A 13,930-nucleotide genomic window follows, 5' to 3' on the forward strand; every position below is an offset into this window, starting at 1 on the left:
AGTAGGTTCTCCGCACTCACACTATATCTGCGATTGGGTGGGGGAATACCCGTTACATAACCTTGGATTTCAACAAACCTAACACAGTGACTAGATACAGGCAGTCCTCGGTTATCCAACGGAATGCGTTCTGGAAGTAGCGTTGGATAGTGAAACCGTTGTAAAGTGAGTCCCGTGTTAATCAGTGGCGGTGAGTGTTGGATAACACATTCAGGCATCGGATCACGCATTCCGGTGTTGAAAAACGGCCCTTAGGATTGCATTGTAAAGCGTTGGGTATGCCATGCATTGTAAAGTGAAACATTGGATAGTGAGGACTACCTGTACTGTTCAATTAGCCCATAAGCGGTTATCGCTAAAAATAAAACCCTGAATATATATATATAATATTTTATGTGTATAATGGTTCTTCATTCTAGAATTGAGCAATACTTCAATAGGGTAAGTCATTGTATCTACTGTATGAATACACTGAACAAAGGTGTAGTATTTACAGATATCCCTTGTATGCTTTTCTTCCTGTGTCCCTGGGAAATGTGAGTCAGGGTACAACTACTGTAAATTTTGTGTTATGAAGTAATGTGGCAAAGAAGGCTAGAAGACATTGTTAAACTGGATAACTGGAGACATCTGGTGGTCATTGATGGTTTACCAGGCTTCTCCACACTGCTTTGCATATACTGTAAATGTGGGGCATACGGCAGTAGCTATGAAAGATTTGGTTAAACAAAGCCCACTAAAAGTGAATAGGTCAGTGGCATAACTACCGTCTGGGATGCCCGGACATGTCCGGGGGGCCCCAGCTCAGTGGGTGGGATGGGAGATCCCTTTAATTAGTCGTTCAATTTTCCATAAATACAAATTCCAGAATTGTCTTGCTTGACGTTCGAATCTCCTGCTCTGTGCCCTGCTATGCAGGAAATTTGGGGAAAAGGAAGTCCCTATTTCTAAATTCTATACTTAGTAGCGCAATCTAGGTAGAGGTATAATATCTGTTAGTAATCGATCTGCAGAGAGAGACCATCACACTGGTACAGTACCATGTGGAGCTAGAAGGACTCGTTCGGCTGCCTGGAGTATACAGTAGACTGTCGCTGACATTGTGACATCAGCACGTGGTACCCGATGTGTACATTTTGCATGTGCTCGTTTCCTAATGGGCTATTTATCATCAGGCTACAAAACTGTGGAAGAAACAAGTAAAGTGCCAAACAAATCGCCTTTAAAGCAAATGGATTTTTCCTCTCTTGATTCAAAAACTGTTCTTTTTACCAGTTTTAACCCACTTTTACAATCAGACTTTTATATAAAACCCTTATGAATGTAAAAGTACTTTTATAGAAGCAATCTAAAAATGCCTTCCTTGCCCTTAGAAAGGATCCTTCCACAATCCTACAAAGAGTAACCACTGACCCTTTCTAAGGGGCCGATTCTATAAAATCTCCAAACATTTCAATTGATTGATCGCCTTTATAAGTGAGAGAAAGTCCCTCTATATATCTCTGCTCTTTCGGATAGAATATCATGGCAAACACCGATGAATTTAAATCTGAAAGATGTGCCTTCCCTTATTTGGCAGGGGAAACGATGACAATGAGACAAACTGGGACTATAGGGGGGGGGGGGAATGGCAGCCATGGTGGGGGATTCACAAAGTTTTCATTGGAGCCTGATCAAGTGTTAGCTTCCATATAAGTCTAACCTGTGTCCCCCCTGATCCCACAGTTGTCCCCTACCTCTTGCTGCAGCTGTGACTGGCAGCGGAGGCTGGGGGAGCATGGGGGGAGATGCAGGAGCCTGCGGGCGGTTAGGGAAGGCGAGCGGGTTGCTGACAGTCCGTGGCGGCTCCCATAACATGGCGCTGCCATGATAGATGTTGCCGCACATGTGCAGTGCAGTCGCGCATGCGCAGAGAGCAGGAGAGTGGTGGCCATTGCCTAGGAACCTTGCAGGAGGACTACAGCTCCCAGAAGACCATAGGGCTGAAGCATCACATGGACCACAGCAGCCAATAGGGCACTGAGATTCCCTGCAGCAGAGATATAGATACTATTTGCACATTTGGAGCACGCCAGTCGGAGCTGGGACATCAGAAGGTAGGGTGTGAGTGTACAGGGTGTCAGTGGCCCTTGCACTAGGCTAGAGACCCCCTTTGGTCCTAGTTAAGCTCTGACTCACCTCAGCTTGTGGTTGCTGCAGGGATAGGCCCATCAGTTAGGGACACTTCCCCTGTAGTACCAGTGTACTGGACACAGCCAGGACGCGGCTGCACCCTGGCCTCTGGTGGTTTGGGACCAGACCATCAGCTACATATGAGAGACTCTCTTCAGTGTGGGACCCTCCAGCTGGACACCACCCAATGCGGAGGTGGACTCGTCGGTGACCACATGTGAGGAATCGGGGACCGCGTCCCTTGCGGCGCGTTCCCTCCTCGCTTACCTATAGTACTGCAGTGGCAGCTGCCGAAGATCCGCCCCCTGCTGATGCACGCATCCCCACTCCTGTTACAGAGCACACGCACACCCGCTCCTTCTATGCACGGTCACGGAGCATAGCTCCGCCCCCTCGGACAGGCCGCACCTCTGCTGTGTGCTGTACATGCGCATGACGGTGCGCAACGAGCCCCAGCTGCGTGGCAAGTCTAGCTATGAGCCCTTGTCTCCTGCAGCCTATCTTTGGCATCTGCGGAGGCCCTGCCTCCGCTCCGCCTCCTCTCCTACTGGTTCCTGTCTCCTATAAAGGACTGCCTCTTCCTGTCATACCTTGCTAAGCATAACGAAGTGTAGCCTTGTGTGTGCCTTGCCTTGTCTAGTTTCTTGCAGTTAAGCCTTTGTGTACCTAACCAGCTTGTTGTGGATTCTCTCTGGCTCTTGACCCCTGGCTTATGGACTCCAACTACGTGTATCCCTCCAATCCTAGACCTTTGGCTTACGGACATCAACTAAGTGTACCTCTCCAACCCACGGACACCGGCAAATATCAGTTTATCCTTTCTCTCATACCCAGACCCAGCAACGCTGATAAACCACCTTCTGGAAACACCCCCGCTACTGTGGGTGCGTGGCATAGTCCTTCCCACCTCAGTGCCGGGGTCAGGTCTCGTTTGTGGGCTCGCAAGCGTTACACCACAACCGTCGCTGGATCAGTGGATCCTATCCACCCGTTGGGGCGTTACCGGGTTTTGGAGCACCCGGCAGGTACCTCACCTCGACAAGTGCACCAACTGTACACACATTAGTGGGGCAGCGCTGTCTCACACATTGGGTGGGTTGCTACTTGCGGTCACCAGGGTGGTTGGGGGCCCAAGGGCCCCGCAGTAATTTGGGGACTTTTTACCCAGTGGGGACATTGTGTTTGAGGGCATGGCCTTGCGTGGCCTAAATGGTGGGGACTAGTTATGGTTACTCTTTTCATGCATGCAGTAAATTGTTATTATCATCAGTGTGTATTTTATTGCATGGGGTCCTGTAACGGGGTTATCCCACATAGTAGGATCCTGAACAGGTGGAGGCGCTGTCACTCTACGGATCAGGCACACCCCAGGCTCCCAGCAGCAGAGGCCCAGGCCTCCTGTGAGTCGCAGGTAGCGCACAACATACACGGTAGCCGTCATATCTCCCAGGAGGTGGCGGAAAGTGCGCTACATAAGTCAAGGCAGTTAACACCTGATCGAGTTCTGACTTCCCTTATTGTGGCGTAGTGAATCCCAGCGATAGAGTCTCTCTGATGTTTATTTGTAGAGCTATATGTTTAAGGAAGATATGATGTGGTGGATTTAACTTCTGAGGTTACAGTGACTATGTGCTTTTGTTAATTTCAGTTGGTAGAGCAACTTGGAGGTTAGTGACTCCTCCTCCCTGATTCCAAGCTCACTCATTTCACCTTTTTAATTGCAGTTCTTGCTAAGCACCTGTTAGTGACCAGTCTATTAAATACAGCCCTCCCTCCATTAGAGAGGTTAGGTGAGCTTTTTTCAGGTGCAGCAGGAATAGGACCTACAGATGGGCCATGCCGTGAAATGGTTGTAGGCTTAAAATACTTTGTCCAAAGAATTGAACAAAATGACCTTTGCTTGTAAACAGATAAGTATTTAACTATATAATATGTCAAGTTAGATGTAGCACTAGGCCTTTTTGTCCTTTGTTCTATACTGTGCTGTATGTCTTTTGTTATATTCTGAAGGATGTCTGGTCCATGTTATTATTTTATAGTTAGGGAACCTGCCCCTTCTAGTCATAGCCTATTGCAGCGGTGCGCAAACTGGGGGGCGCAAGATTATGTAGGGGGGGGCGCGGGCTGCATGCGGGGAAACCTGGGGGCGGGCAGAGCTGTGCACGGGCGGCCAGAAGCTCCGTGCAGAGGCTGCTGGTTCTCTGCTCTGTGTCTTGCAGAGGGGGCGGGGCCTTGCTGCAGGCCTTCCCTGCACACAGACAAGCCCTCCTCCTCCTGTCTGTTAGCCGTCCGTTTTCAGCAGCACATGGGGGACCTGAGCAGGCTGTTACAATCAGGGGTGTGTGTGTGTGCGTGTGCGTGTGAGTGCGTGTGTGTGCGCGTGCGCGTGCGTGTGTGTGATTCAATAATTTAGAAAAAAAAATAGATGTAAATTAGAGGGATAGGGGGGACACAGAGAGGGAGAGGGGGGGACACAGAGAGGGATAGGGGGGACACAGAGAGGGAGAGGGGGGGACACAGAGAGGAAGAGGGAGTGTATGGGGGGGGGTTGAGTGTGTGGGGGGGGTTGAATGTGTGTGGGGGGGCTGAGTGTGTGTGGGGGGGTTGAGTGTGTGTGTGGGGGGCTGAGTGTGTGTGGGGGGGGCTGAGTGTGTGTGGGGGGGGTTGAGTGTGTGGGGGGGGTTGAGTGTGTGTGGGGGGGTTAAGTGTGTGTGGGGGGGGTTGAGTGTGTGTGTGGGGGGGGGGTTGAGTGTGTGTGTGTGTGGAGGGGGTTGACTGTGTGTGTGTGTGTGTGTATGGGGGGGGTTGAGTGTGTGTGTGTGGGGGGGTTGAGTGTGTGTGTGTGTGGGGGGGTTGAGTGTGTGTGTGTGTGGGGGGGGGGCTTGTTGAGTGTGTGGGGGGTGGGGGGGTTGAGTGTGTTGGGGTTGAGTGTGTGTGTGGGGGGAGGGTTGAGTGTGTGTGTGTGTGTGTGTGTGTGTGTGTGGGGCGGTTGTGTGTATGTGGTTGAGGGGTGTGTGGGGTTGATGGGGTGTGTGGGAGTTGTGATTAAATGCAGCGGTGCACAAACTGGACGCGTGTGGCAAAAAAGATGTGCGCGGGTGGCCGAACAGGATAGTGCAGGTGGCGGCCACGTGATACGGAGGTACGGGGTAGGAGCACGCCCCAGCGCTGTGATGTCAAACGCCCCTCCTTCCGGTGTCTGCCCTACAATAGCGCTGTATTCATGCTTTCCTCTGCTGGCAACCTGCTTCGCTGCGATCCTCTGCGAGTGAAAGGGTAGGCTGCCACTATATCAATCATACTATGAATGTACAGAAATAATGAAGAAAAAAAAAAGTGAAAACACTTCCCCGCTCGTGCTTGCAAAATGATGCAGGACACCCTGTGCTCATGCTTGGAGAGTTGGTGATGTCACCGCTCTATGCAGCAGCGTGGACGCAGCCTAATTTTGCAAGAGCGAGCTGTTGAAGTATGTAAGTATTTAGACTGCACTTATAGTGCAGGCGACGGGGCGACGCGATTTTTTTGAAGCCGACAATATTTGATTTTTCAGGGGCTGTCGCCTCATGTGACAGCACCTGAACCAATCAATGGCCGCCTGCGCCGACACAAAGCGAAATACAACTTTCACTAGCGGCGACGGGTGACGTCACGCGTCTCCATCGCGGGCACTATACGCGCGGCCTTAGACATATTTGTATTTACATTGTATACCGTTTAATAAAGGGGGGGGGGTTTTCATGTGATTTTGATTACATCAGACAGGGGGGCCCGAGAAATTTCATGGATAAAAAGGGGGGCTCAGCATAAAAAGTTTGCTCAACCCCTGGCCTATAGTAATGGTCAAAGGTTGAATAAAAGAGGAGAATAAATGGTACTCTGGGGGAATCCTTTAAAATAAAAGGCTCCGTAGCACAGTTAGATTGACATCAGGGTGACGGGATATGTATCCATGGCGATAGAAGTATCTCTTCCACGAGTCCCAGTGGGAAGGAGGCATATCAAGTGCTAAAAGTACCAAGTAAAGTGACAAAAGTGAAAGGGAAAAAAATCTGCGCTACTAATTATATATTATTTGAGTGAATAAAATTAACCTTCATCCATATCAGTTTCATTAACAAGTAAGTGCTAACTCTGTGTGTTATTTAAAGTGTTAATTAAAGTGATATATTAGTGAATACTAAATATATAACAATAAAGTGGAAAGTGATGGAAAATAAGGAAAACCTTAATAATAATAATGGAGTCTGCTGCTGTGTTACTTCAGATGACTCAACATCCAATGTAGCTAATATAGGAAAAAAAGAACAAACAGCGCACAACTCATAGTGTAATCAATTCAAATTATATTGAAAAGAAGGTGGCAATAGAACGCTGGCTATATTAGCTTAATAAAGCTCAATAGTGCTCATACAATAATAGAGGTGTTAGCTCCATAAACACACATCCTACGTGTTTCGTTATACACTTCTTCAGTGATATCCCTGAAGAAGTTTATAACGCAACGCGTTGGGATATCCCTGACGTTTATAACGAAACGCGTAGGATGTGTGTTTATGGAGCTAACACCTCTATCATTGTGTGAGCACTATTGAGCTTTATTAAGCGAATATAGCCAGCGTTCTATTGCCTTTACACTGTTCCTTCCCGGAGTATATCTGACGATGACTCTATGACGTGGGTCGAGTGATGTCTATCGGGCAACTGCAGGGAATTCCAAGCCGGATTCAATACCGGACCGAGCAAGCAGCGTTAGGCATCGGTGGGAAGATCAGAGGCTACCAAACTCACGCGGCTGCTGAGTGGTGTATCTGATACATAGCCGGGATGTATATCCGGAGCACAGACGTGTCGGAAAGCTGGGACGGTGTCCGTGGCTGACGGGTTCCCCTGATTACCGGTGGATGCTGGATCAAGCTGTCATTTGGATGACGTGAAGACACCTCGTGGAGGGAAAGAACGCGATGCACAGCCGTGCTGACAAATTGAAGGCTGGTCAGATGACTAGAAAAAACGTTATTGTACCGTGTGTGGAGCTAGCAGGTACTTTGACGCGTTTCAGCCGATTGGCCTTTGTGACCAGCCTTCAATTTGTTAGCACGGCTGTGCATCGTGTTCTTTCCCTCCACGAGGTGTCTTCACGTATCTGCTTCTCCCGGTCGCACGCCGGGTTGCTGGAGTTGCCTGATCAGCTGGATCTCTTCTCACCGCCGGTCACAGACTGCCCTCACGACGGATGAGTCGTTCGAGGGTAGGCGGTGCTTCAGACAGAGACAGTCACAGGCATGGCACAGACGGCTATACCTGGGTAAGTCCTTCCTAACTCTATAGTGCTCCTGGGGAGCCAAGTTGATGTTTGAGACTGCCCTTACCAGGTTAGCCTTTGCCCGAGACCCACACTACATATACATATAGAAATGGGCTATGTTCCAGCAATTGACATACCTCTAGAGCACCTAATTGGTTCACTGAGGTGTACCTGTTTTTTTTTGTCATTTGGATGAGGAACTTTTTTGTGAACGCTGACTTCAGTTGGTAACATGTGCCACAATTCATGTATTGCCTGATAACATCATTTTTTCTGTACGTGCATTTACTACCACCTTCACTTCTTTTCAATATAATTTGAATTGATTACACTATGAGTTGTGCGCTGTTTGTTCTTATTTTCCTACCAAGTTAAGTACCTCCATAGGATAGTGGTGATAGCTGTCTGGGGAAGAATACTACGTGCGCCTGCATTATTTGCCACTTATTATTGCCTGTAGAAAGATGTCCTTGCATGTGGATCCCAATCAATGCAACAGATAATACTCTTGTTTGTACGAATAGAGTTCCTGGTGCCCTTCATTATCCCATCTTAGCATACACGCCCCAGCTAGCCCAGATGCCAGCACCCTGAGAAGGCAAATAGAGACACTGACCACCACTGTAAATAAGACACCTCAATGTAGCACTTTTGAGCCCGGTAAAGAGGACTTACACATACAAGAACCTCCTTCCCACAATACATACAATACCGCCCTTCCCCCAATAGACACAATAACCCTCCCTCCCCCAATGCATACAATAACTCCCCTTCCCCTAAACATGCAATAAACCCACCATCCCTCGATATATACAGTAACCCCCCTTCCCCAATATACACAATTACCCCCCTCCCATTACCCTAATACATACAATAACCCGCCCTTTCCCCAATACATACAATAACCACCTCCCCAAATTCACACTCACCTTGGGTGGAGGGCTCTGGTACCACTCCGATCCCCTGGGCATATGCACAAGTTGGGCATGACTTCTGGGTGGGCCAAACTTCTGGTGTGTGCAGGGGTGGGGCTTAAGTTAAGACCAGGTCACAGCGAAGGAGAGCTGGGACCCGGTAGCCAACAGAGGCCCAGAAGCTGGATGCAGATGTTTGGCTCAACCTCTGGCCAGGCCAAACTTCCAGTGCTGGTCAGGACCCCTGGGACAGCTGTCCTGGCTCTCCCCAGCTGTCTGCTGTGGTCATGGTAGTATTAGCAGCATGTGCTTAATTACCTCTGTTGACTATCGCCTCTTAAAAGCACCACCAAGAAAAATGTCTACATCAACACCTTCAGCGAAGCAATCGAATGCTGAACAACATGCATGGTTGATAAATTGGAAAAAAATCACACAAATCAAACTCAGATTATTCAATATCTATCGCTCATCTTCAAAACAAAGATGAACAATATTTTCTTGCCTCAAGGGCAGATTAAAAAATGAAAAGCAGAAGCCAAGAATCAAACAACCTTTACATAAGAGACTTTACGTTTGTGTGTTTGTGTGTGTGTGTGTGTGTGTGGGTGCAAATGTAAGCAAAATACAAAATGCTGATTACTATAATAACCCCATGTGCGATGCAAGCAACACATTCACACTGCACGTGGCAAGTTCCTCTCCAGTGTGCTATGAACATGTGACTGGTGATGAACATAATAACAGCCAATGACCAGATGTAAGTGTTAGGACTAAGAGGGATAGGAGCCTTTAAGTGGGACATCCATGACACGCGGAGTGAGAGCTGCACAAGCCAGAATGCCTTCAGGCTTGATCAAGTGTGACCCAGGGCCAGTCTGAGTCCCGCTGAGAGAGCGGGGATCCACTGGTGGGAGAGCAGTACCTGATGCAGCAAGTTCCCGCAGATCCGCGCCGGAACGCACACAGTGTGTCAATCGCCATGGCAGGGGGTCCCTCAACGTTTTCAGTTAACAGTGGTACCGTAGGACTTTTGTGAAGTCCTGCTACATGTTAGTGTGTTTAGAGCTTCAACGGTGTTCCGCCACCATTTATATAGATCAATATACCCAGGATTGGGTGGCCATCTTCTAACTGACACTGACATACACACGTGCTTTTTTGTGTGTACTGTTGTGATATAAGCTGTATTACATGTGTAGTGATCTTTCGGTGAGGATCAAAGTGTTCTTAAGTATTAGTAAACTAACTGTCATATAAAAGCAAACTGTGTGTGCTTATTTCCCACTGTCTGACCTCCACCACGTGTGGCGTAGCAATTATAAATAAAGGACTCAGGTCCCCACCTCACCAATAGGTATCAGTCTGGGGCCTAGAAGTAAGAGGGGATACACTATGCTGTGAACATGCTACTTGCAATATCACTTCTCCTGAGTCAATTAGGTGGCTGCAGTTCATAATGTTCTGCTTATCCATTGACTGGTGGCATAATCTACTTCTAAATAGCTCTGCAACATCTGGGGTGAGTATTTCAGAACCATGAGCTTCCTGGTATTATATTCTCCTGGAAGCCACTGGCCCATTTAAACTTTAAAAAGTAAAAATACTGTATTGGGTGCCTACTATATGTACAGCCGGTTCAGCTGCCCAAGGGCCCACCACCTTTATGGGCCCATCCTCCATGTGCCAGAGTGCTGTTCCGGCACATAATTAAGCTGGCAGAACAGTGTTCTGGCATTTCTGAAGGCCTCCGTCTCGCAACACCCCCTCCCTGGGCCCTACTTGCAGTGCTGGTCCTTACCGGGCAGGGGCAGCATCCCTGCATCGCTACCGCATCACATGGACCTGCTGCACAAGTAGGCCCCAGGGAGAAAGGTGGGCATTTATTTGTTTCACTTGCCCACTGGTGGTCAGTTCAACCCCCTAATTAAATCATTATTCAATTTTTGTTCAGAATAAAAAACTTGTATCACATGATCCAGGGGGACCAGAAGGGAAAAAACACATAAAAAGAAAAACTCTAAGTGCAGATGTAGGTCCAGTGATAAGAATATTCCCTATTCAATCTTGGCTCCTATGTCTGTCCTACTCACAAGGGATACGAGGTTTTCAGGCAGTGTAGGTTAATTAACGAATGGTGGAAAGAAAACCAATGGCCTCCGTCACTTATGGGATATACCTCAGCGAGAGGAGAAAAACGCATGTAGCACAGATCTGGCAAAAAGACTTAATTTATCGATAAACCTTAAAAATGCACACTTACGGTGTATTCATAATAAAAAAGCATTAAAGCTATAAAAGCTTGATGATACAGCCGGGATGAAAGCCCACACTGCCTCTCACCGCACCGCCTCCGTCTGGAGCTCCGATTGAGTCACCCGATCCTACTGCCGCTTGCGGAAGACGCTGCTCCGCTTCCGGTCGCGGGGTGATGTCGTCACTTCCGACCGCGATGCCCCAATAAGCACAGGGTGTAAGGTATAGAGCACAGGGGTGCCTTCCTCCACAGCTGCGTCACGTTGTGGGCAGTACAACTCTACGCGTTTCGCCTGTTAGTTGATTCGGCTTCCTCAGGAGTGTACCTGCCCCTTTCCCATACCATGTATATATACTTAATCTAAACTCTATTTATTAAACAATTAATCAATTAAACACTTACAATAAAAAAACTAATCTAAGCCATTCAATTGGGAAATGGAAACATACTAGCTTAATATTGGACAAAGGAGGCAACAATGCAGGAACAGTATATCACATATGGTTATACAATGACAATAATACCTCTTAGAAAATGACAGCACGTCTATAATAGTATAAAATATTATAGAATATTAGAATGACAATAATTTCTGAGACTGATAGCAACAATTTATATGGGATTAATTGGTCTATACATAGAACTTCTCTAAACGAAATACATCTCATTATACATAATGTAACAATATAACCACACATCTATGGACACCTGAATACTCAGAATATTCTTATCACTGGACCTACATCTGCACTTAGTTTTTCTTTTTATGTGTTTTTTCCCCTTATGCTCCCCCTGGATCGTGTGATACAAGTTCTACAATTTGGGAAAGAGTGAAGACAACCCAACCAGAGGGTAGAAGCAGGGAGTTTTTACACTTTATTATATTATATATTTGCACTTGCACGTTTATGTTAAATGCACTTTTTATCACATAAAGTCACTTTTAATTGATTGTGTTAGCACTTATAGGGTGTGTAGCGCCTTATATACACCGTTTTCTTGCAGAATAAAAAACTCACAGAATATAAAATTCACTTTAAAGATGGAGTCATTTTTTTTAGCGCAGAATACTAGCACATCATGCGCCAAATTCTAAAACAGTAGAAATACACGTCATAAATGTAATGTTTCAGACAGAAATAAAGGCAATTTTGTTACGCAACTGCATCAGGGCACATGTACCTCTTGATACGTGCCCATTTTTGACTGCTATTTCTGCACTTTTTTTTATTCTGTGTTTTTGAACGACATATGGAGACAGTATAAGTAAAATACACATGTATAAGAAGACAATTAAAATGATTGATGCAAGAATGATAAATTACATGCTATGAAAAAGCTTCCATGGAAATGGGGATTTTCAGTTGAAGTCTTGAAAATGGGGAAGATCCTGAGATGAATGAATTCCAGACAGTGATAATGTTTCATGAGTAAGCGAGTGATAAAAGAAGAGGTGGTCCTTATCACAATTATATGGCTGATAAACTGCTATATGTTAAGTACATTTTAGTAATTTTAGTAAATATACTGTATACTTTTTGTGTGCAAAACCCTTTGACACAAGAATAGTTATATTTTCCCATTGTCTTCTGTGTGATGTACATCTTAATGCATTGTAAAGTCAATTCCCATTGCTAACCACCAACTTCAAAGAATCAAAGAGAAACAGAAGTATTAATTATTAAAGATCCTTGCATATTGTGATTCCTCCGTCACCTTGCGGGTTCTTTTGTCCCATATTCAAGGCCGGAAAGGCTATGTGACAATATACACAGGGTTTATTTTACAGGGGGAAAACAACATAACACCAGGCCCACCGACCTTTTAAGAAAACAAATCATAAAATAAAGGCCTACTCCTGGAGACTGACTGCATGTCAGGATAAGCCTCTCTGTTGCTGGCCAACTAACCTGGTTCCCAGCTTTAAACAACCCACTCTGCTTACAAATATGCACTTCGCAACTGTATCATAGTCCATATATGTTTTGTTGGGGATCCGGTCCCAGCAGAGTCTGGATCCCTCTGGATCCAATCATCTGGACAGAACTGCCCTGCTTCCACAGCATACTCATGTCCTTGCTTCCCAGGCAGTCCCAGCAGGCTTTGCGACCAATGTCCAGCAGGCATAGGGGACGTGCCAGCCAGCTTCCTCCTGGCTGGAGAGAGGTCACTCTCAGTCCACGTATCTGCTTGCCTGCTTTTTAAAACCTTTGTTCCTTCAGAGTTCAATGCTAATAAGCTACACCTGTAGCTAACCTCTCCAGGAGGAATTTAACCTCCTGCACACTGGAACCTACACTAGCTGCACTACTCCAACAGATAGACAGTGACTCTATCACAATATGTTATAATGAAAGGGTGGTCTGATGAAAAAGGAGATTACTTTACAATTGTAAGAAACGACTGGAGCTGCAGGCATGAACTTTCAGTGATAGAAAGAATAATCTTCAAGGGCAGTAAGATTTTAATACCAATGAGCCTTCGAAAATAAATTCTGCAAAAGGCAGAAAAGTACAAAAAGGAGTAGAGAAGTACAAAAAGATAACATGAATATTGATGTATTGGCTGCAAATTAATTAATACATTGCTACTGTGGTAGAAATACAAACTGCCTCCAAATGTAACACCCCCCTCCCCCCCAGGGGATATCTGGCTGTTACGGGTGTATTTCGGTGCTGTGTAGGCTCACCTGTTGTCTGTTAGGAAGCCTGAAGTTCCACGTTACTATGGGGAAAGGCAAGGGAACTAATCTGGTGCAGCACCGCCATCCTGTAGGGATCTGCCAGGGGCAGAGGAGTGACCTCAAAGGAACCTCTTTCCAGTAAATTAGACCATGAGACAGGGAACGTTGTACCATTTATTCGCAGGCCAGCAGATTCCATCTCCCACGCAAGAGGTACTTCATCACACCCTACAGATGAACACCTTCCCTCGTATCTTGCGGTCACTTTGTCCCTGACTAGGCCCCTCAAAGGCTTGAGGCGCATGGCTAGTGGTCACCCCCCAGATGGGTTGAGGTAGAACCATCTCATTCCCTAGGAGCATCCTGGAATCTCTTTATAATTTGGGAAGGAAGCATCTTATATACCTGGGGGGAGGAGTTAGTGACTCTGACCAAAACTTGGCAGGTCGGAGGGTGGAACAGGCATCACCCCACGGTGCAGACACCTATAACCCCCCCCCCCCCAGGCATGATGCTTTCAATGGTCACTAGCCTGCACCTGGCTATGGCTACATTCAGATACAATTAGTAGTGTGCTGCAGGACTCTCATGCTGAC

The sequence above is a fragment of the Ascaphus truei genome, chromosome 2 (assembly GCF_040206685.1).
Source record: "Ascaphus truei isolate aAscTru1 chromosome 2, aAscTru1.hap1, whole genome shotgun sequence".
Lineage (NCBI taxonomy): Eukaryota > Metazoa > Chordata > Amphibia > Anura > Ascaphidae > Ascaphus > Ascaphus truei.